The sequence below is a fragment of the Psammomys obesus genome, unplaced genomic scaffold (genome assembly GCF_907164565.1).
Source record: "Psammomys obesus unplaced genomic scaffold, mPsaObe1.curated_primary_1811, whole genome shotgun sequence".
NCBI lineage: Eukaryota > Metazoa > Chordata > Mammalia > Rodentia > Muridae > Psammomys > Psammomys obesus.
The window spans coordinates 28850473-28874592 of record NW_026596046.1 but is presented as its reverse complement, the minus strand read 5'-3'; the positions used below and the strand labels follow the sequence as shown (position 1 = coordinate 28874592).

Below are 24120 nucleotides of genomic sequence, written 5' to 3'. Positions count from 1 at the left end.
CTAACCGGGTTGCCTTAATGTGATGGTATGAGCCTGGTTTTATTGTAGGTTTTTATGCTATATTTTGTTGGTGTCCCTGGGAGACCTGCTCTCTTCTGAGGGCAAACAGAGCGAGTTGGATCTGGAGGAGAAGGGAAGTAGGAGTGAGAATCTTAGGGTAGGGTAGGGTGGGTGAAATAACAGCTGAGATGTAATTCTTCTCTTGAGAGAAGAATGAAACCAGAACAAAAAGAAAGAAAAAGGAGAATCTCTTTTTTTTTGATCATAAAACACCCTTGACTTTATTGCTGCTATTGCTTTTTTTTTAGTTTTTATTAATTACACTTTATTCATTTTGTATCCCCCCATAGGCTCCTCCCTCCTCCCCTCCCGATAACAACGCAAGCAAACACAAAAAAAACGTATTCAGTACCAGGGATTGTGAACACGAATAAATATTGTAGAGCCACAGGAGCTACAGCTCTTATGGGCTGTTGCACCCCAAAATCTGCTTCCTCCCTTTGGAGCATCCAGGCACCAGAGTGTCCAGGCACTAGAGGAAGAAACAAAGCCTAGCCAGGCAGGCAAGTCTGAGAGTTTAGGGTCCACCAGTGAATGCCAGGAGAAAGAAAGCCTCTCCATTAGTAAATTCGTTCATTCATTCATTCATTCATTCATTCATTCATTCACTTTACATCACTGTTGTAGATCCTTCCTCTTCTCCTCCCATTCCCATCCTTCCCCCCAATTTCCCCTATATCCCTCGCCTACTCCTAAGATAAGAGGAGCCTCCTCCTAAAACCTGAGACCAGTACATCAAGTCACATCAGGACTTCGCACTTCTTCCCCTGTGGCCTGGAGAGGCAACACCACCAGTGGGAAGTGGTTGAAAAGCAGCCAGAAGAATTCATGTCAGAGACATCCCCCTCTTCTCTTTCTGGAGGACCTACAATGCTGGACAATCAACCCATCATATATGTATATGTGAGGTATCTAGGTCAATTCCATGCATGGTACTTGGTTGGTGCTCCATAAGGCCCCCTAGGTCCAGGTTAGTTCACTCTGTTGGTCTTCTTGTGGAACTCCTGTCCCCTCTGGTTCCTTCTAATCTTCCACCGTTCTTCCACAAGGCTCCCTGAGCTCTGCCTGATGTTTGGATGTGAGTCTCATCTCTGTTTCATGTGCTGTGGAGTGGACCCTCTCAGAGGACAGCTATGCTAGTCTCCTATCTGTAAGTATAGCGCAGTATCCTTCTCTCTCCCATTGGGTGGGTCTCAGGTTGGGGCAGGCACTGCTTGGACATTCCCTCAAAATCTGCTCTATATCCCTGCACATCTTGTAGATAGGGTAAATTTTAGGTTGAAGTTTTTGTGGGTGACTTTGTGTTCCCCTCCCTCCACTAGGAGTCCTGTCTAGTTAGACAGTGGACTCTTGAGCGTCTACATCCCCTGCTACTAAGAGTTCCTCCTAGAGTCACCTCCACATCCTCCCAGGAGCCTAACCTATGGTAGGTCTCCAGCTTGTCTTACAGATGCCCACCACCCACGGTTTCTCTTCCCTTTGCAAATTTTCTGTCCTCCCTGTGCCCTTACTCTCCTAAGCAGCTCTCCAAGTGTTATAGGCTTTTAGCACAGACACAGCAGCTCTCCGACAATACAGCTTGTGGCTGTTTATTCAGAGTGAATATATGTGAGCCTTCAGAGAGTGAGAAGGGATTCCAGGGTGGGTACACATTATTGATTGGAGCTGGTACTAGCGATGCTTTACTTGCATGGAGAGGAATTCCAGGTGCAGGCTATTGACTACTCTGAGATTTGTGGAGGTAGGGGGTGAGGCTTCCTGTGGCAGACTTCCTGTGACTAGCACAGAACAGAGTGGGAACAGTCCTTAATCCTGCTGATATCAAGAAAGACATTTTGGGGGTCAGGATGCATGACCACATCACTCTAGTTCTATGCCCAATTTCCTTATGTCATGATCCTTGGGCCCCACATTGAGATTCCATCGTATACATGTCAGAATGGTTAAGATCAAAACCATGAGCTTGACAGTGCATGCTGGCAAGCATGAGGAACAATGGGAACACTCCTCCATTGCTTACGAGACAGCGACTATGAAGATCAATGTGCTGGTTCTTCAGATAGATAATAAAAATTGTATCAATAAAGGTATCATCGATAGGATGACTTCTAATGATATTGTTATACTCATGAATGAGTACCTTATTCAGTCATCATCAGAAAGCCTTCATCCAGTAGCAAATGGAAACAGATACAGAGACCCACAGCCAGACATTCTGTGGAGAGAGTCTAATTGGGAGGTCTTAATCAAATCCCTTCCTTCAGCACTCAAAGAATTCTGCAGAAAAGGACGCAGAAACGTTGTAAGAGTCAGAGGAGTTAGAGGAAACCAGGAGAACAAAGCCATCTGAATCAACTAAGCAAGGTATAAATGAGCTCACAGAGACTGAAGCAACAAAAATGGGGCCTACATGGGTCTGCACCAGATCCTCTACATATGTATATACATATATATGTGTATATATATATATAAATATATATATTTATATATGTATATATTTATATAAATATACATATACGCATATAAATATACATATATGTATGTATATACATATATGTATATACATGTATATAAACATGTATATAATTATATACATGTATGTACACATACATGTATATATGTGTATATAGACAGATAAATATTACATTAGTATTTTTATGGAAGTCTTGACTGTGAGAACAAGTGGGTCTCTTGCTCTTATTCCTGCTCTTGGGACTCTTTCTCCATTTGGATTACCATGTCCAATTTCTATATGATAGTTTTCCTTTCATCTTACTATATTTTATTTTGTCATGATCTGCTTTTTTTTTTTTTTTTTTTTTTTTTTTGAATCCTGATCTTTTCTAGTGAGAAACAGAGAGGCAGTTACTGGGAAGGGAAACTATAATCAATATACATTGAATGAGAAAGAATCTATTTTTAATAAAGGTAAACATTAGAAAAATAACTATCATAATTATGCAGTAAGACTGTATGTTATATTTTTAATAAAAACTAGTGGTATTATAAAAGTATATTTAAAGAGAGATAAACTAATGAATTTCATATATTTTCACTTTTGATAGAATATTGTTTGAGAAATTTATTGTTTGAGAATTCCATACTTGTAAACAATGCATCTTGATAATTAGGACCTCTAACCAACACACACCTCTTCTGACTTCATGTTCTCTCCTCGCGGTAACAGGAGCTTGAGAAAGGCATAGTTGACTAGAGAATCTAAAGTGCAAAGAGCTTATGAACCCTTTTCAGATTGTATTTTCCTATTCACCCATGTAAAGAAAGGATACATGTGAGAAATACTGACAGATCCAAAGTGGCATTATAGAAACATAACTTAAATAAAAGAATCCTTGAAAATTACTAAGCTCAACTCCATCATCTCTCACTATTGAGATGAAAAGACAGGAAGCAAACAGGATGAAAGTTGTGCCAATTGCCAATCACAAGTACTCTATCTAATGAAAATAGTCAAAAGGGCTTTTACAAAAAGCAAAATAAAAAGGGTCCCAGAACTAGGGATAGCTGAGTGTAAAAGCCTGGAATGCCATATCTACATAATAGTCACACCCAAGAATTTAGAAGAGAAGGTTCTAGTTTAGGGGGAGGCAATTCATACCTGGGAGTTACATTACCAATGTAATATCATGTTCTACCGTCATCATCTTTGAGCATCAGCCAACCTTCCACTGAGTCATCCTAAGTTTATTATGTTGAATGAACTAATTTCAAGGCAAAGTGAAGTCTTGATTTATTTGTGGAAACAGTCTCTGTGAAAATGCTCGTGAGGCATTTTCTAGGGAGATGGCTCACCACGTAAAGGAACAAGCTGGTAAGGCTGACAGCTTCAGTGAAATCGTTGAGACTCAGTTGGGAAAGGAAGAGAAGCAACTCCCACAAGTTAGCCTCAGACCTCTATGTGTGCATCATGCTACACATTTGCTCCTATTCTCATCAGTGCTTTTAATCAGTTGATTAATTAAAATGAAAGACTATGCCATCAGAACAAATATCTGAACATTCTTTCCATAGACTAATAACATTTAGGGTTTTCTTTAATTTATATATTCATAATCCACGCTGGTTGCCTCTATAGTTGAGAACTTTCAGGTTAGGTAGGTTTTCCTGTGAAGTCCACATATGCATTTTGAATGTTGTGGCCAAGAACATTTTCATATATAATTTTATTCAATAAATATGTTATGTATTAATTAAAAATCTTGATAAAAGCAGAAAATATATCAAGTCAAAAAAGTGAACAGTACCTAAAATGTGTTAGAGACAGTTATCTCTGTAAATCTGAGTGTATTGTTTGAATTTTTGTTACTTCCTTAACACAGTAATTTTACTTTCTTAGTATTATTGCTAAAAATCTACCTATAAAGTATTTTTACTATAGCTTTTTAATTCACAGTTTTTTAAACAAATGAATAAACACCTGTTAGATATACATTTGGACTTAGAAGTGAATATGTATTTTACATAATATATTAATCCAACAGTGCAAAATACCTCTTGAGCTATCAAAAGGTTTCAATTCTACGGTTCATTAAATAGCTTCTGAGTAAATGTTTTCCAGTTGAACTTTGAATTTACAATGACAGTCATTATTGGAATCATTCTTCATTTCTATATGATTTTGTATGACAGAATATTGGAGATCATAAAAGTGAGATGTAAATAAATTTGGTTATTAAATTTCATAAATGGTGTTACTCTTTGTTGAATATGGCCGCATTGTTACACTGATTTCTTGCAGCCTTCTTGGTAACATGATAAGGAACATTTATAATGTCTCTTGTTTACAGAAGAACATTTACCTCTGAGGCATTAACTAGTGCTTTCATGATCACCTGCCCAATAAAATGTAAACTTTATGGTTTCAGAATTTCAAATCAAAATCTTGCATTAGCTCTCTCAACATATGCTGCTTTACATTGAAAAGGCCTTCATATAGGAAGGCTTGTTTAATAATTCAACGATGCCTATGATTTGTTGAAGAAAAGGAAGAAAATGAAAAGTCTTACTCCATCTAATAAAATAAATAAATAGACCTACAACCAAGGCGGTCACATCAACTAACTTGATATGATTTTTGTTATGCATCGTTCATTCACTTTGAGAACCAAGTTTTGTCATTAGTGTCGTCTACCAAGTTTTCTTAAATACCCTCAGGAGATGGCTGGGTAATCAGAGATGATAAAATGTTTGCCTTGATTTTACTTGTTTGAGGTAATAAAATCTGGCACCAAGTGCATTTGTGTGTCTGCCTTTAATTATTCCCACCTTAGGTCTCCATTTCTCTCCATCTCTGTGTTAAGATCATTAAGGTGTTAAGTGCAAAGCTACAGCTTGATGGAACAAGGCTCCAGACAGTCTGAGTTGAGAAAACCCAGTCCTGTGACTTAACAGCCATAGGATACATTTGATCGAATGGTGGGCAACTGGGTACAGAGTTAGATTAAACAAACCAAAAACGTCAATAAAAGAACAAAGTACTTCAGAGATGATTGCACAGTACAAACTTTCAGTATAGGTGCTGGTATTTTCTCCAAAAATTTAAAACAACATATTTTAGGGAAATTTGCAATTTATTCCAAAACATAGAAAATATACACATTTATAGGTAACATAAGCGAAGCATTTTATGAAATTGTCATTTGCTTTTAGAACAGAAATAGCTCACTTAAATTTGCATTCATGCAAATAATTATACATTTCAAAACATTGATTTGATTTACATATTTAATTAACACCAAAGCCTATTTAAATTTATAATAGCTAAACATCTTCTCCAAAAAGTGCTTAATATGATTTTAGGAACCCTTTATTTTATTGTATTTCTATAACTCTCTAGAAAATCATTCAGAAGTCTCCACATTTCAACGTGGAACTTTCTTGTTTAACCTGTTATTTTGTAGGTTTAAAAATAAATTAGATGTATGTTTCTTTTTTATTTGTAATTCAAAAAGACATATTTATTCTGCTTGAAAAGTTGTTTGAGGCTGGCTCTATTTGGGCTTTTCTTGAGCAGATAAGAGGCTTTCTTGGCTTTTTGCTCTCTTATACTTGACACCCAGAGGAAAAAAGGTCTCATATAGGAGCTTAGAGAGAATTGTGAGGAAACCAAATGAGCTGCAGATGAGTTGGACAGACAAAGCTTCAATCCTTCCCAGAGGCATTGCTTTCATAAGAAAATCCTGTAATGTAAAAAGACAGGCCTCATAATCTTAGGTAGCTCTGTGTGGCAGAAAACAATATGGGTATCAAGATCTTCTTACCAAAAAGTCTAAATCAGTTGGAGATAAATCAGTTGTTACAGCTGTAACTCAATCTTTCCCTATAAATTCAGCTTGAAACACAGAGGTAAAGCAAACACAACAGGAAGATCTGCAGTCTACATCTAGGATATCCGAATTTAAAGCCCACAAAAAGTACATAATTCTATAATTTTTTTTAAAAAGAAAATCCTCTTTATCTCTGTTTATTTGGAAGGCTTTGTTTTCTTGATGTCCTCCATTCCCTCTGGCTCTTACACTATTTCTGCCTCCTCTCTTGTTCTGGGCTCCCTGAACCCTGATGGGAGGTAGCTGATGGAAACATCTCATTTAGGACTGAGTGTTCCAATGTCTCTCATCCTTTACATAATAACTGGCTGCTGGTTCTGTATTTGTTCCCATCTGCTGCAGGAGGAAGCGTCTCTGATCTATGAGCATAGCATAACATTATTAGGAGTCATTTTTCTGCTGCTTTTAAACTTTTAGAACACCGTGTTTGGTTTTATCCTACGTCCTGAGAATACCTAGTCTCAGGTCCTGGGCGGAGAGCATTGTCAGGTGTAGGTCATCTGTAGAGGAGATGGCCTAAAGTCAAATAAGATGGGTTGGTTACTCCCACAAACTCTGTGTGACCAATGCACTTGCATATATTACAAAGAGGACACCATTGTAGATCAAAGGCTCTGCGGCTGGGTTGTTGTTCATGTTTCTCGTTTGGTAGCATTCAGAGTATCTTCTTCTACCAAAGACAGTAGCACAAAGAGTGAAGGATCTCTGTACAGACCAGTTTGACTTCTCTATGTTTAGTGAGTTGTGTAGGTTATGTCTTCAGCAATGGACCTCTTGTTGTGTTGGAAATAGCTTGGGTTGTTTGGGCATTCCCATGGGAACCCTTTGGCTAATAACTCAATTAGATGCAACCCAATGTTTCCAATGCAACCCATTTGGTAACAAGAGATGTCTCCCCCATTATTTAGTAACTTCACTTATATTGCCTTCATATGCGCATATACTTTAGAAAGTTCCTATCATATTAGATTTCTCTTATACCCCTCAAATGGCCTTTAATTTTAGCTGTTTCCCTGCTATAGTCTCCCCCCACCTCGCTTCCCTCTCTATTTGATCCTCCTTTTGAAGATCCAATCCTATAACTATGTGTTGAATTTCCCAAAATAACTGCACCACCCGAGTCCCTAACTGTATGCCTAACTTCTGTGGTTCAATTGATGAAAGCTTGCTGATCATTGATGTAACAGGTAATACCCCCCAATATAAGTGAATACATACCATGTTTGCTTTTCAGTCTGGACTGACTCATTTGGAATGATTATTATTATTATTATTTTAGTTCTATCCATTTACTTGCAAATTTAAAGATTTAGTTTTTTTTGTTTTTTGTTTTTTGGTTTTTTTTTTTTGTTTTTTTTTTTTGGTAAGGCTGAATAATACTCCATTGTGTAAAAGTATCACATTTTCTGTTTTTATATTAATTACAGTTTATGTACCTTGTATCCCAGCTGTAGCCCCATCCCTCATTCCCTCCCAATTCCACCCTTCCTCTTTCATCTCCTCTCTTTCCCTCTCTAAGTCCACTGATAGGGACAGTCCTCCTCCCCTTCCATCTGACCCTAGATTTTCAAGTCTCATCAGGACTGGCTATAATGTCCTCTACTTCAGCCTAGCAAGGCTGCTCCTCCCTTGGAGGCGGGGGGGGGGCGGGTGGTCAAAGAGCCAGCCACTGAGTTCATGTCAGAGATAGTCCCTGTTCCCCTTACTAGGATATCCACTTGGATACTGAGCTTCCATGGGCTATGTCTGAGCAGGAAGTAGGAGAAAACAAGAAACAGGACAGGAGCCTACCATAGGGGGCCTCTGAAAGACTCTACCCAGCAGTATATCAAAGCAGATGCTGTGACTCATAACCAAACCTTGGGCAGAGTACAGGGAATCATATAAAGGGCGGGGGGAGTTAGCAAGACCGGGAGAAGACAGGAGCTCCACAAGAACCAAATATATCTGGACATAGGGGTCTTTTCTGAGACTGATTCTACAACCAAGCTTCATGTTTGGATATAATCTAAAACCCCTGCTCACATCTTCTTTATTCATATTCTTCCATTGAGAGACATTTAGATTATTTCTAATTTTTAGCTATAATGAATGGAACAGTGTGAACTGGTTGAATAAGTGTCTTTGTGGTAGGATGAAACATCTTTTCATATATGCACAAGAGTGTTGTAGCTGGACCTTGGAGTACGTTGATTCTCATCTTCTGTGTAATGACCACACTATTTTTTATACTGACTATATACAGTTTTGCACTTCCATGAGAAATGGACCAGTATTCACTTTACTCAAAACCCTTGCCACCATGAGCTGCCCCTTGTTTTGTTGATTTTGGTCATTCCTGTGGTACTAAGATTAAATCTATTTTTTAATTCTAATTATTGTTATTTTTATTGATTACAGTTTATTCACTTTGTATCATCCCTGTACCTCCCTCTCTCCTCCCCTCCCAATCCCACCCATCCTCTTCCCCATCCATGTCCCTCTCCCAGTCCACTGATAAGGGAGGTCCTCTTCCCCTTCCCTCTGATCCTAGTCTATCATGTCTCATAAGGACTGGCTGCATTGTCTTCTTCTGTGGCTTGGTAAGTCTGTTCCCTCTCAGTGGGAGGTGATCAAAGAGCAAGCCAATCAGTTCATGTCAGAGACAGTCCCTGTCCCATTACTATGGAGGCCACTTGGACACTGAACTGCCATAGGCTACCTCCGTGCAGGGCTTCAAGACCTTCTCCATGAGTGGTCTTTGGCTGGATTATCAGTTTCAGAAAAGACCCCTGTGGCCAGATTTTTGAATCTGTTGCTGTCCTTGTGGAGCTCCTGTCCTCTCCAGGTCTTATTAACGCCCACTTCTTTCATAATATTCCATGCACTCTGCCCAAAGTTTGGCAATGAGTCTCAAGATCTGCCTCAATACCCTGTAGGGCAGAGCCTTTCAGAGGCCCTCTGTGGTAGGCTCCTGTCCTATTCCTTGTTTTCCTCCTCCTCCATTGTACATCCTCCTCTTTGCCTTTCTGAATATGCTTTGAGCATCTTAGTCAGAGTCCTCCTTCCTGATTAGCTTCCGTAGGTGTACAGATTTTAGTATGTTTATCCTATATTATATATCTAATATCCACTTATGAGTGATTATATACCCTGTGTGTCTTTCTGCTTCTGGGATACCTCATTCTGGATGATCCTTTCCAGTTCCTACCATTTGCCTGCAAATTTCATGATTTTCTTGTTTTTTGTTTTTTGTTTTTTGTTTTTTTTTTTTGTTTTTTTTTTTTTTTAATCTCTGAGTAATATTCCATTGTGTGGATGTACCACAATCTCTGTATCCATTCTTCAGTTAAGGGGCATCTGGGTTGTTTCCAGCTTCTGGCTATTACAAATAAAGCTGATACAAACCTGGTTGAGCAGATGTCCTCGTTGTATACTTGAGAGTCTTTTGGATATATACCTAGGAGTGGTATACCTGGATCTTGAGGAAGCGCTATTCCTAATTGTCTGAGATAGTGCCAAATTGATTTCCAAACTGGTTGTAAAAGTTTCCATTCCCACCAGCAGTGGAGGGGGGTTCCCCTTTCTCCACATTCTCTCCAACATGTGTTGTCACTTGAGGTTTTGATTTACCCATTCTGAAGGGTGTAAGGTGAAATCTCAGGGTCGTTTTGATTTGCATTTCCCTGATGACTAAGGACATGAACATTTATTTAAGTGTTTCTCTGCCATTCGATATTCCTCTATTGAGAATTCTCTGTCTAGCTCTGTACCCCATTTTTAAATTGGATTACTTGATTTGTTGCTGCTTAACTTCTTGATTTCTTTATATATACTGGATATTAGCCCTCTGTCAGATATAGGGTTGGTGAAGATCCTTTCCCAATCCGTAAGCTATCGTTTTGTTCTGATGACAGTGACCTTTCCTTTACAGAAGCTTTCCATTTTCATGAGGTCCCATTTATTGATTGTTGCTCTTAGAGCCTATGCTGTTGGTGTTCTGTTCAGGAAGTTGTCTCCTGTGCCAATGAGTTCAAGGCTCTTCCCCTCTTTTTCTTTTATCAGGTTTAGTGTGTCTGGTTTTATGTTGAGGTCATTGATCCACTTGGACTTTAGTTTTGTGCAGGGTGATAAGTATGGATCTATTTGCATTTTTTTACATGTAGACATATAGTTAGACCAGCACCATGTGTTGAAGATGCTATCTGTTTTTCCATTGTATGGTTTTGGCATCTTTGTCAAATATCAGGTGTCCATAAGTGTGTGTGTTTATTTCTGGGTCATCTGTTTGATTCCATTGATCCACCATTCTGCTTCTATGCCAGTACCATACAGTTTTATTACTGTTGCTCTATAGTACAGCTTAAGATCAGGGATGGAGATATCTCCAGAAGATCTTTTATTGTAGAGGACTGTTTTAGCCATTCTGGGTTTCTTGTTATTCCATATGAAGTTGAGAATTTTTCTTTCAAGGACTATAAAGAATTGTGTTGGTAATTTTATGGGAATTGCATTGAATCTGTTCTTGAAGTCCTTGCTAGAACAGTAAGACAATTAAAGGATATCAAGAGGAAACAAATTGGAAAGGAAGAAGTCAAAGTATCACTACTTGCAGATGATATTATAGTATACCTGAGTGACCCCAAAAATTCTACCAGGGACCTCCTACAGCTGAAAAACACCTATAGCAAAGTGGCTGTATACAAAATTAACTAAAAATCAGTAGCCCTCCTGTATACAAAAGACAAAAGGGCTGAGAAAGAAATTAGGGAAACAACACACTTCACAATAGCCACAAAGGACATAAAGTACCTTGGTGTGACCCTAACCAAGCAAGTCAAAGACTTGCATGAAAAAAAATTTCAAGTCAGGGGAAAAAAAGAATTAGAAGAAGATATCAGAAGATGGAAAGATCTCCCATGCTCATGGCTTGGCAGGATTACCATAGTAAAAATGGCCATCTTACCAAAAGCAATCTAGGATTAAATCTTAAAGTAGATTTTGTATGCATGTCCTTGAATGCCATGAATATTTAAGATTTCTTCAAGTGTGTCTCAGCCATTTGGGTTTTCTTTTTTGAGAATTATCTGTTTAGATCTCTACCCTGTTTTAGAAGGGTTGCTTTCTGGATATCTAGTTTCTGGAGTTCTTTATATATTTTGGATATTAGTCTTCTCTCAGATGAGTAGATGGTAAAAATACTTTCCCATTGATAAATGCCCAAGAGTGGTATAGCAAGATCTTGTGTAGGTTGCAATTTTGTTTCACTATGAGTTATAAGTCTGTTTAAATTACTTATCTTATTTTGTTTTAACTTTGGTAAGTTAAGTGGTATATATGGAGAAAATTATTCATTTCTATCAGATTCTTTCAATTTGGGAGATTATAGTTTTTTAATGTATGTTTTATGATTCTTGGAATTTCCTCAATCCTGTTGTTATGTCCCCATTTTCATCTCATTTTATTTAATTTTTATATTACCTGGGCAATTTAGTTAATTTGGGTAAGCCTATTGATTTTCTTAAAGAACCAACTCTTTATTTCATGTATTCTTTTTATTATCTTTTTGTTCCTGTTTTAGTGATTTCAGCCCTGAGTTTGATTATTTCTTGCCTTCAGCTCCTTCTCAAACTTTCAGATCTGTTATTAAGTTACCTCTATGAGATCTACCCCCTTTTTATGTAATCACTTAGCACTCTAAACTTGCCTCTTAGATGTACAATCTCTCCCATAAGTTTGAGTACGTTGTATTTTCATTTTCATTCAATTTCTAGAAAATATAATTTCTCTGATAATATCTGCTTTTACCCAGTTTTCATTCAGTAGTGAGTTGTTCATTTTTCATGAGTTGTAAACTTTTTGCTGTTTCTATTGCTGGTTTTGTCCAGCTTTTGTCCATGGTGGTCAGACAGGATGCCGGGTGCTATTTCAATCTACTTCAATTTTCTAATATAGGTTGAGATTTTATTTTTGTCTGAGTATGTGGTCAATTTTGGAGAAAGTTCTATGTGGTGCAGAGAATAAGGTATATTCTTTTGTGTTTGGGTGAAACCTTCAGTAAATATATGTTGAGTCCACTGGTTTATAATGTCATTTAGTTCAAGCAATTCTCTGTTCAGAAATTTTCTATCCAGATGAGCTGGGTGGAGTGGAGTACTGATGTCTCCCACTATCACGGTAAGGGGGACGATGTGTGATTTGAGCTAGGGAAGTGTTTTGTTACAAACTGTTTCTTTTATTTATCTTTAATGTCTAAAATTCCAACTTTCATCTCTTGTATCCTCTTGGTAAAGCTGGTCCCTGAAATTCCTGTTTGAGTTCCTAAATTTTTCATTTCTAGATTTTGCCCAGTTTAGGTTTTCTTTATTGTGTCCTTTTCGAATTTCGTATCTTCAACTGTTTTATTAATTTTCTTCCATTATTTGTGTTTTTATAGATTCTTTAAGAGATTTATTAATTCCCTCTTTAAGGACTTTTATCACATTCATAAAGGCTATTGTAATGTCTTTGTCTTGTACTTGAGCTGTGTTGCAATCCTCAGGGACTACGCAGTAGGGTTGCTGGGTTCTAGTGGATATGGATTGTGTTGTCTGTTATCATGCTGGCATCTAAGTATCTGAAGATTGTAATTCTAGGTGCTATTGTCTGATTTTAACTTTGTTAGGTGGATATTTTGTTTCTTGGTTTCTGTTGTCCTCTCTAGTTTTAGGAGAATGTGTTGGCTGTGTGCTGCCTGTTACAAAACTCTTCTGGGATCCTTAAAGTTGTAGCCACTGAGGGTTCCAGATAAAATTTGTCTGTAGGTATTGGGAGATGACATTTAGAAATAGGGATGGACTGGTGGAGAGAGTCCACATTAAGCAGGAAAGCAGGATGTTTTTAAGCAAGCATTTGCTTAGTTCTCTTGAATGGAGTCAGAGAGAGAGGAGGGTCCAAAATAGGTACTCTGATACTCTGCTACAGTGCTAAGGATGAGAATGGATAATTGGATGTGGAAAAGAGAAGCCTCCATGCTTCATTGGCCTACTTTCTTATCTAGCAGGCTTGGGTAGCCAGTTCCCAGATAATGCCTGATGGAGTAGGAGGCTAGTTTAACAGGATGAGTGGAAAGGAAAACTGGAGAAACAGAACTGCATGGTCCACTGGATATGGAGGAATAGAAGAGGGCGAGACTGCAGGATGTAGATTGCTACAGTTCTGGGGATGAATCACAGGGTTAGGACTTGAAGGAACCCAGGGAGAGGTAAAGATAGGCAGTTATGTTACCAGCTTCCCTGGCCGAAGGGGATCTGGGAGTTAATTATTGAAGAATTGCATAACAAGTAGACTGATTTATAAGAAAAGTAAGGTTTGGTACTATAGGGGAACGAGACTCATTTTAAGGGAAATTTCCATGACAAGGTAGAAGCAATAAAATGATGTGATAAAGAGATATGTATGTTCTTGAAACCCCAGTTTTAACCATTAGCAAATAATATTTTGAATGCTTTCATGTTAAAAACAACAGGAATATGGTGAGAGGCATACACTATCTTTAAAATATTGAGTTAGAGATTCCCTATCCTGTGCTACATTACCTGTCTAGAGTAATTTGGAACTGCTAGAGTACAGCCTGGCCTTTATGGACTTTCTTACATATTCCCCTACCCATAATTTCTATAACCTTGAACTCTAAGTGGGTATATCTTTATTTCTGAAGTTCCTTCAAAAAAAGGCAAAACCACAAGACAATCATGTTTTGCTTGTGTGAAAATGGGTTTGGAAAACTTTTGATTTGAAACAGCACAGTAGATATTACCACAAGAATTGGGAATTTAAAAGACCAGTTCAACACCATTTAAACGGATACAGATGTCAATAATTCACAGTTAATTAAACAACCCAGAGGATTTTTTTTTTATAAACTGATGATACAAAGATATTGAACAACCTCAAATCTATAGTCGAGGCTAACACCAACAAAACTGCCCTATTAAGGAATGCTGAGAAAGGAGAAAAATTGTCTTCTCCAGGGAAGAGTATACCAATAAATTATCTAATACCAAATGGTCAGCCGTGAACACATGCATACAGGTAACATTATTTTCACTGAGCAGGTTGTGTTTATGTATTTGGAAGTATATATGTATGTAGATACACATATATGTGATAGGGAACAAAATTAACAAAAAAGAGGGCATGAATTTGAAAGATATCAAGAAAAGGGAAGGAGGAAATTGTGTAACCATATTAAACTTTCTTTAGTACAACATGAAGGAATTGGTAAAGGGAGTATTATGTATACAGAAATTTGTGTTTGGAAGTAAAATAATAATCAGATAGAATCAATATATGATGTTTAGGCCAGCCATGAGAATGAGTGTGGCAATTGTTAAGTTAGCTGTCTATATCTTATAAAAACATGATAACCATTAATAATTCACATTGATTTTTTTTTCAGTTTTTAGCCTTCATGGAAGATAATCTGAGTTAGGTATTTCACAGAGGAAGGTATATATATAATATTTGTGAATTTAGGGAGGCTTAATTTGGAGGACCATTTGGAATGATTGATGTTTCAGAATGATAGCAGTACTTGTGAATTAACTGTTTACTACCTTGCAACAAATAATCCCAATCTCAGTGGTTTATAGAAATAGCCATTTCTCATTTAATAGCTTCAGATAGTTATTAATTTTAAAACAGTGTATCTAAGTGGTCCCAGGTTCTCTTGAACTAGAAAATGAACTTGAAATCACTGAACTCTCGCTTGGGGCTGACAGACTCTAAGGAGAATGATTCAGGTGACTGTTTTCTAGAGTCTCTTCCTTCTACGGATGTTACCCAGAAACCTCACATTTTCACAAAGGCCACAGTATGAGCCATGATGGAAGTGCAAACTCACCAGCCATATGTACTCAGAGGTGACTACAAATCTCTCTTGACATATTCACAAAGATGAAGTTTATTAATATGTAGAAGACCTTCACTTGGAAGAGGTGCAGGTCTCTGGAAATCCTTTTGAGGCTGCCCGTTCCAAAAGCTGATTGTTGTTTAAAATGAAGACAAAAGGCAAAATACGGTGTAAATAAATAGCCATATTGCAAGCAAGCAATTGCCATCATAAACACACTTTGGGGTTTGCATTTTCAGCTTTTCAACGTTGAACTTTATATAAACATTGTCTTAGGGATACTTTGCTGTGATGAAACACCATAACCAATGCAATTCTTATTAAAGAAAGCATATAATTGGAGGCTTTCTTAGAGTTTCCCAAGTGAATCCATTATCGTTATGGTGGGAAGCCTGGAGGGGACATACAAACATGATGGTGAAGAAATAGCTGAGAGCTTTACATCCTGATTTATATTTAGGTTAATTCTTAATAAGTAGAATTTTAATATAAAAATAAGCCCCTCTTGTATTAGGTATATTTCAAGTCTCCAACATATTACTAATAGCAACTAATAGATATTATAACCATAAAGAAGAGTTCCACTATTGCAATTATTGCTGAATAATCGTGGTATGGAGTATACCTCGGTTGACTTTTTCTAGGCCTATGAAATAAGAAATAGGCCAGATACTATGATTTGCCCAGATCTAAATATAGGCAACTCTGTGGCATTTAATGCTTAATTAAATTTGAAAGGTCACAATGAAAATTGTAATTGGTTGTTCCACATCCTTTACAAAGACAAACATAACTGCTTAATTAAATATCAGAGAACAATTAATTAATTAGGCCAGTGCTACAAGAAATACCTTATGAGTCACTGAGTTCTTTTTCCTACCATGTTGGTTTTTTTTGGGGGGTGTTGGATTTTCCTAGGAAAAGCCTAGTGACTAAGTCAGAAAAAGTAATAGAGTTTCCTCAGCAAAGTGTTTGTAGTTGTTACTTAGGTTTATATAAGGGCAAATTGTTGGGTATTCATTCTTTTCTCCTGCTTCTATCTACCAACATCACTAAGAGATCAATCTTTCTAAAAACTTTAAATCGATGCCACCTATTTCTCTTTTTTCTTGTTTTTGTTTGTTTGTTATTTGAAACAGAGTCACTCTATATAACCCTGGCTGTCCTGGAACTCCTGTGTAGACCAGGCTGGCCTTAGACTTGCAGATCTGCTTACCTCTGCCTCGAAGGGCTGGACCATCACCTTTTGACAAAGAACTGAGTTCTTGTTAAATTCCACCTGTTGTATGCATCCAACTATGGCATACATAGTATGGAATCTCTCCACATCACTGCTCTGGTCTTCTGATATTTGCAAACTCAATACCATTGGCTTGCTTCCATTTTCTAAACCAGTAAAGTTCTTTTTTTTTTTTTCCATTTAAGACTTGGCTTGTATCATTATATTTCTCCCCTTAATGTGTCTTTATAAGCATTGAGTCTGACGCCAAATATAATCCCTCTCTGAACTTTTCGGGAAAAGTAAATAAGCTTTATTTTCTTTCTCTTTTAGACTTGCTCCAGTCTCACAACATGGAACTGCTATGTTATGTTGCATGCTGGAACATACCATACTGACTTCAGTGTGTTAAGTTAGAAAACCCGTTCATTCCTAACAAAAACCACATAAAGTGGGAATTTTATGTCCATTTTTATAAAAACGCACCAGAGAGTGAATATTTTCCATATGATCATCTTTTTTTTTTTGCTTTCACAACGCCTATAAAGTTTATAGTTATTCTCTAACACAGTTCATTAAGAATTAATCAAAAAAAGAATTAATCAGTATTATGTTTAAATATACACATACTTTTATTATAATTTTTCTTCATTTTTTTTATTAATTACACTTTATTCCCTTTGTATCCACCCTGTGGTTCCCTCCCTCCTCCCATCCCAACCCCTCCCTTCCTCCACCCTCTGCATGCATGTCCCTCCCCAAGTCCATTGATGGGGAAGTCTTCTTTTCCTTCCTTCTGATCCTAGACAATTAGGTCTCAACAGGAGTGGCTGCATTGTCTTCTTCTGTGGCCTGGTAATGCTGATTCCATATGTTCATCTTAAATAGCCATGAAACACCTGCAAAGTTAATTTTGGAATCAAGCACTACAAAAGGCACCATAAAATACAGGGTAAGAGTATCTTTACAAAGGAGGGGGAACACAACAATGAATCTGCAAAAAAATATTGTGAAGTGAAAAACAAACAAGAAAAAAACACCCTTTTGAGAAAATCCCCTTCTGGGACTTCTCCAAATCACTGCATTAGAGAGAAGTTGCATGGGGCTCTGGGGCCAGGAGTGAAGTTGTAAATCTGAGTCTTGTGTCGGGCCATTAAATTATAGTGTCAGAAATAAGAATCTAAAATCTGTCAGTGGTGTAAATAACTGAGAAGAGATTACAGTCTAAAACGGGCTGCATACATATTAAACAAGTTCTGTGTATTCCGCCTGGGAAAATATATGACGCTAAATCTAATAGCTCCATCTTGCTTCCTGGTTCTTCAGAGGAAATTTAAAGCCCCAGCATTTTTAAAGGGAACAAAAAAAAAAAAAAAACAAAAAAACAGGAGAATAGTGAATTCTTATAATCTGAGATTGAGTTAGAAATGATGAATTCTAAAATATGAATAAAGAGATGTCTCTTAGAACCATTCTGTTCTTTAATTTGATTGCAAGTAATATTTATTAACTTAAATAAACAAAATGATCTCATGATTCTCAGGTTTCTCCACCTTGGTCTTTTGAGACAAAGTCTCATTCTGTAGCCCAGGTTGGACTAGAACTATGTAGCTCACAGCAGCCTTGAACTTGAGGCAATCGTCCTGTTTCCACCTGGCAAGAACTGGGATTTCAGATGTGAACTGGTATGCTCAGCTGTTCCTTTTTATTTTAAATCTTTATTTTTTTTTTAAATTTTATTTTTCTTTTTAGTTACATTTTGTTAACTCTGTGTCCCAGCTGTATCCCGCTCCCTCATTCCCTCCCCAACCCCACACTCCCTCCCTGGTCTCCTCCCTGCCCCTTTCCAAGTCCACTGATAGGGGAGGACCTCCTTCCCTTTCATTTGACCCTGTTTTATCAGGTATCTTCAGGGCTGGCTGCAAAGTCCTCCTCTGTGGCCTAACAGACTGCTCCTCCCCTGGGGGGGGGGGGTCAAACAGCCTGCCCTTGAGATCCTGTTAGAAATAGTCCGTGTTCCCCTCACTTTGGAAAACTACTTGGTTACTGAGCTACCACGGGCCACATCCGAGCAGAAGTTCTAGGTTATATCCATAGATGGTCCTTGGTTGAGTGTCAGTCTCAGAAAAGACCCTGTGCCCAGATATATTTGGTCCTTGTAGAGCTCCTATCTTTTCCATATGATATTAACTTCCCTTCTTTCATATGATTCCCTGCACTCTGCCAAGGTTTGATTATGAGTCTTAGTGTCTGCTTTGAAACACTGCTAGGTAGAGTCTTTCAGATGCCTTTTGTGGTAGACTCCTGTCATACGTTCAATGCACATCCCATTTGTCTTTCTAAATGAGGATTAATCACCTTCGCCTGTGTCCACTTTCTTGATTATCTTCTTTAGGTGTGTAGATTTCATTATGTTTATCATATCTTATAGGTCTATATAAGCGAGTATATACCAAGTTTGTCTTTCTCCTTCTGGGATACTTCACTCAGAATGATCTTTTCTAGATCCCACCACTTGCCTGCAAATATCATGATTTCCTCCTTTTTGATTGCTGAGTAGTATTCCATTGTGTAAAAATCCCACAATTTCTGTATCCATTCCTCCGTTGATGGACATCTGGGTTGTTTCCAAGTTCTGGCTATTACAAATAAAGCTGCTATGAACATGGTTGAACAAAATAGATACATATTTATCACCCTGCACAAAACTAAAGTCCAAGTGGATCAAGGACCTCAACATAAAACCAGATACTCTAAATCAGTTGGAAAAAAAAGTGGGGAACAGCCTAGAACTCATTGGCACAGGAGATAACTTCCTGAACAGAACACCAACAGCACAGGCTCTAAGAGCAACAATCAATAAATGGGACCTCATGAAACTGAAAAGCTTCTGTAAAGCAAAGGACACTGTCATCAAAACAAATAGACAGCCTACAGATTGGGAAAGAATCATCACCAACCCTTTATCTGACAGAGGGCTAATATCCAGTATATATAAAGAACTAAAGAAACAGAAAAGCAACAAACCAAGTAATCCAATTAAAAAATGGGGAACAGAGCTAAACAGAGAATTCTCGAAAGAAGAACATCGAATGGCAGAGAAACACTTAAAGAAATGCTCAACCTCATTAGCCATTAGGGAAATGCAAATCAAAACGACCCTGAGATTTCACCTTACACCCATCAGAATGGCCAAGATGAAAAACTCAAGTGATAGCACATGCTGGAGAGGTTGTGGAGAAAAGGGAACCCTCCTCCATTGCTGGTGGGAATGTAAACTGGTTCAACCACTTTGGAAGTCAATCTGGCGCTTTCTCAGACAACTAGGAGTAGTGCTACCTCAAGACCTAGCTATACCACTCCTAGGTATTTACCCAAAATTTGCTCAAGTACACAACAAATCTTTAATTTTTTATATGTCATTCTAACCACCTCTTTTTTTCCTATAAGTACAATTTTATTTTTTTTAATTTTATTTTTATTTTTTTAATATTGGTTACAGTTTGTTAACTTTGTATCCCGCCTGTATCCCACTCCCTCTTTCCCTCCCAATTCTACCCTCACTCCCTTATCTCCTCCCTGCCCCTTTCCAAGTCCACTGATAGAGGAGGACCTCCTCCCCTTTCATATGATACTGTTTATCAGGTATCTTCAGGACTGGCTGCAAAGTCCTCCTAGGTGACCTAGCAGAGCTGCTCCTCCCTTGGGTGGGTGTTGGGGGGTCAAAGAGCCTGCCATTGAGTTCATGTCAGAAACAGTCCCTATTCCCCTTATTAGGGTACCCACTTAGATACTGAGCTACCATGAACTACATCCGAGCAGAGGTTCTAAGTTATACCCATACATGGTCCTTGTTTGGAGAACAATCTCATAAAAACCCTTGTGCCCAGATATATCTGGTCCTTGTAGAGCTCCTCTCCTCTCCAAATCATATTACCTCCCCCCCTTTTTTATGATTCCCTGTACTCTACTGAAGGTTTGGTTATGAGTCTTAACATCTGCTTTGATACACTGCTAGGTAGAGACTTTCAGAGGCCCTCTGTGGTAGGCTCCTGTCCTGTCACTTGTTCGCTCCTACATCCAATGTCCATCCCATTTGTCTTTCTAAGTGAGGATGGTATATACTCACTTATATAGACCTATAAGCTAGGATAAACATACTGAAAGAAGATAAACAAGAAAGAGGACCCAGGGTAAGATGATCAATCCTAACAGCTTCTTACATTTTTGTTTTCTTTTTTGTTTTTTGGAAGGATAATAGGAGCTCTTAATGTCAGTGACTATCTGAAAAGTTTGAAAATAAAAATATTTATGAAGTCATGCAGGGAAATTAATAAGGAGCTGTGATACACACAGATAGGTACTTCTGTAAATTGTCCTTGCTACCCAACTATATGAACAGGTGGACACAGGAAGAAAAGAGTTCCTTTAAAAGCCATGGTCTTGGGAAATGCGGTCATAGATATAAGAAATGCAGCTGCTCTTTCTGTGACCTTACTACTCTCTGTTGCCAACCATCCAAGCACAGCTCTTATCTCAACTGCTGACCGCTATCATTTTGCTTCTCTCAAACAGAAGCAAAAGCAGTCTTTAGGATGGCAAATAATAATGTTGAAGGAGATTTATTTATAGTTCTACCCATTTATATTATTTTATATAAATAATGCAAAAGTACAGATCACAGGAGTGTCCTGTCAGCTTTTGTATCAATGTCATGCTTAGTCCAAGTGTACTGAACTAGAATACCATATAAATTGAGCCACCGTTAATGTTGTACAGATAAAAAATAAGCACAGGAGGTTGTATGTGGAGGGGTGGGGTGAAAGGGGAGTTTAATATATATATGGTTTCTATATAAACTATCAATCATATTCTGCTACCTCACCCACTTTTCTCTTTGCTCTATATTCTGACAATATCTAGCTGATGGAGATCTTTAACCAGATGCAATATCCATGTTTGTGTCAGGCTCATGATCCTCTCTGATATTCATTATTGAACAGGGATTTTCAAATCCATTATTTTCTGGTAAGTAAGTTCTGACAAATGTCCTAATGATGCTATGGGTTTATGGCACAGATTTTATTCATCCACGCACAGTAACCAACATCCATTCCCCCTATGACAACTGAGATCAATCACTACAGAATCTTAAGCTATAAAACTAGAAATCAAGGGTGGCAACCAGGAAGCTGACTGACAGGCAAGCAAGCAAACAGGCAGTGTAAGAGCTTTAGGCAAGACCAAGTTGCTAGGGACATGGGGGACAGAGATTAGCTGCTGCAGTAGGAGTGATTGGTGGAGCTAAAATAGCACCAAGAAGACACGGACTCCTGCATGCGGCAGTAGTGACAGAGCGGAATGAACCTCTATCTAATGAAGATAGAAATCTCCTTTCTGTGACCTACAAGAATGTAGTTGGTACCAGGCGATCTTTTTGGAGGTTCATTAGTAGCACTGAACACAAAACCATGGCAGACGGAAACCAAAAGGAGTCGGTAAGTTTAATTCTAATGGGAAAAGATTGAGATGGAACTGAAAACAGTTTGAAATGATGTCTTGGCTCTGCTTGACAAATTTCTAATTAAGGATTACAATCATTTCCAGCATAAGAGCAATACGTTCTACAAGACATGAAGGGTGATTACTACTGCTATTCAGCAAAGGTGGCTTCTGGGGAGAAGAAAAACAGTGTGATTGAAGCCACATACAAGGAAGCCTTTGAAATCATTAAAGAGCTCATGTACCCAACACACCCCATCCGGCTTGGCATGGCTCTCAATTTTTCTGTGTTTTACTATGAGATCTAGAATGCATCAGAGTAGGCCTGCCTTTTAGCCAGACAAGCCTTTGATGATGCCATAGCTGAGCTGGACACATTAAACGAGAATTCCTATAAGAACTCCACTCTCTTCATGCTTTTACTTTGAGACATCATCAAACTCTGAACAAGCAACCAGCATGATGAAGAAGCAGAAGGCAGCTGAAGACCCTTCAGGTCTCTGGCCTTCCCTTCGCGTACCAACGCCATCATCATTGATTCTTCCTTGACACAACTGCTTTATCTATTGCTAAACCTATCTGCATTGGCAGCAAAGCTATTCATATCTGCCCTCCCGCCCCTTGGGAAGCAGCTTCAGATAATCTTTCATGGGCGTTGCTGGGCTGATATTTGCTTTCAGCCACAGGGTGCCCACTTTTTCATTGTGCAGAGAAATGTGTTCTGAATAAGGCATTTTATTATGTCTATTGATCTACAGCAAAACCAGGTGATGGTAATTGAGTGTAGAAAGGAGACTCAGTCAACACAGGCAGGCTATGACTGCTATTTAAAACAACCTGATAGTATTTTGCTAAGTTGTCCATCATGTGAACGCAAAAAGTGGGTTCTACCCTCTTACCCCTCTCTTCAGCTAATGGAAACTGACATAGCTAGAACTTGTTCCATCACCGCCAGTCTTACACACTGTTTAACATGAGCAGCCCTTGCTGTGCACCTTTAAGTATTTAAGTAATACTGCATGCACAACTTTTCATTTCAATGCATCAGAAGTTTTGATATATGTAAGGTTTTTTTTTTTTGTGTGTGTGTGTATGTGTGTGTGATTAAGAATCAAGTTTTGTTTTTTTTTTAACTCTTTGGCTTTTGTTCTTGTGTATCCTAACAGCACTGTGTGTGTCAAGCTCTGTCGATCATGATGAGCGGTTATGAAATGCCAGACTGCTAAAATAAATAAATACTTTGGACATAAAAGAGTAAAAAAAAAAATACTGCTTTAGAAATACTACCAAAAAATAGTGGAAAGACTTTTCTAGGTGAACATTCAGAAAATATAAGCAATGTGTTATTGAAAAGCCTCTGCGGTTCAGTGTGTCTCAGAAATATTCTGATATATCTCTGGATCTCAATTTTCCATCTATAAGTTTGCCTGGACACAATTTTCTCTCACTAATTTGTAAAACTTTGAGCATCACATGCAGATGCAATTCATAGCACAAAATGAATAATACCTTATTTAGGGGGAAAAAAGAATCTTGTGTATTGATTCATTCTCTGACTCACAGGTCATTCATGCACGTCTCAGCTATTACAACAGAGAAAACTGCTGCCAGCATCAGTAGTTGTTTTCTAGAGAAGATGGCTGAATGACCTTGTCTCCTCTGAGCCCTTCATATGTAACACCTCAGGGTGGATTTCTAACTGACTTGTCATGTCATAGTGCCTCATGCACAATTACCTGCAAACGTAGGGCGTAGACTATAATTATTTTTTTCCTGATTTATAAATCAAAGCTTTGCACATCTTGCAAATCACAGACCCAATTCAATCTCTCAAATATATATTTCATTATTAAAGGAAATAAGGGTTGTCTCCAACATTTGTTTTTATAATTACTTCATTAGTAAATTTAATTGAGGCTTTGCAATAGTATTTATTAAAACTGTACTTTTATCCAACAGTATAAGCAGATATTGAAGCTAAAAATATTTGGTAATCTATTGAGAAAAAAGTATTTTATTAATTAGTTCAAAAAATTCAACCAAGTTTTTAAAGTTCATTTAAGACATAGGCTTATTTATATAACTGAACTATCTCATATTTGATTCCTATAGAAATACCC

At 37.9% G+C, this 24120-nt stretch overlaps 1 pseudogene; it reads left to right on the top strand.

Annotated features, from left to right (window-relative positions):
- Positions 1-1999: 1999 nt before the first annotated feature.
- Positions 2000-22485, top strand: LOC129688438 (14-3-3 protein eta-like; annotated as a pseudogene).
- Positions 22486-24120: the final 1635 nt, after the last annotated feature.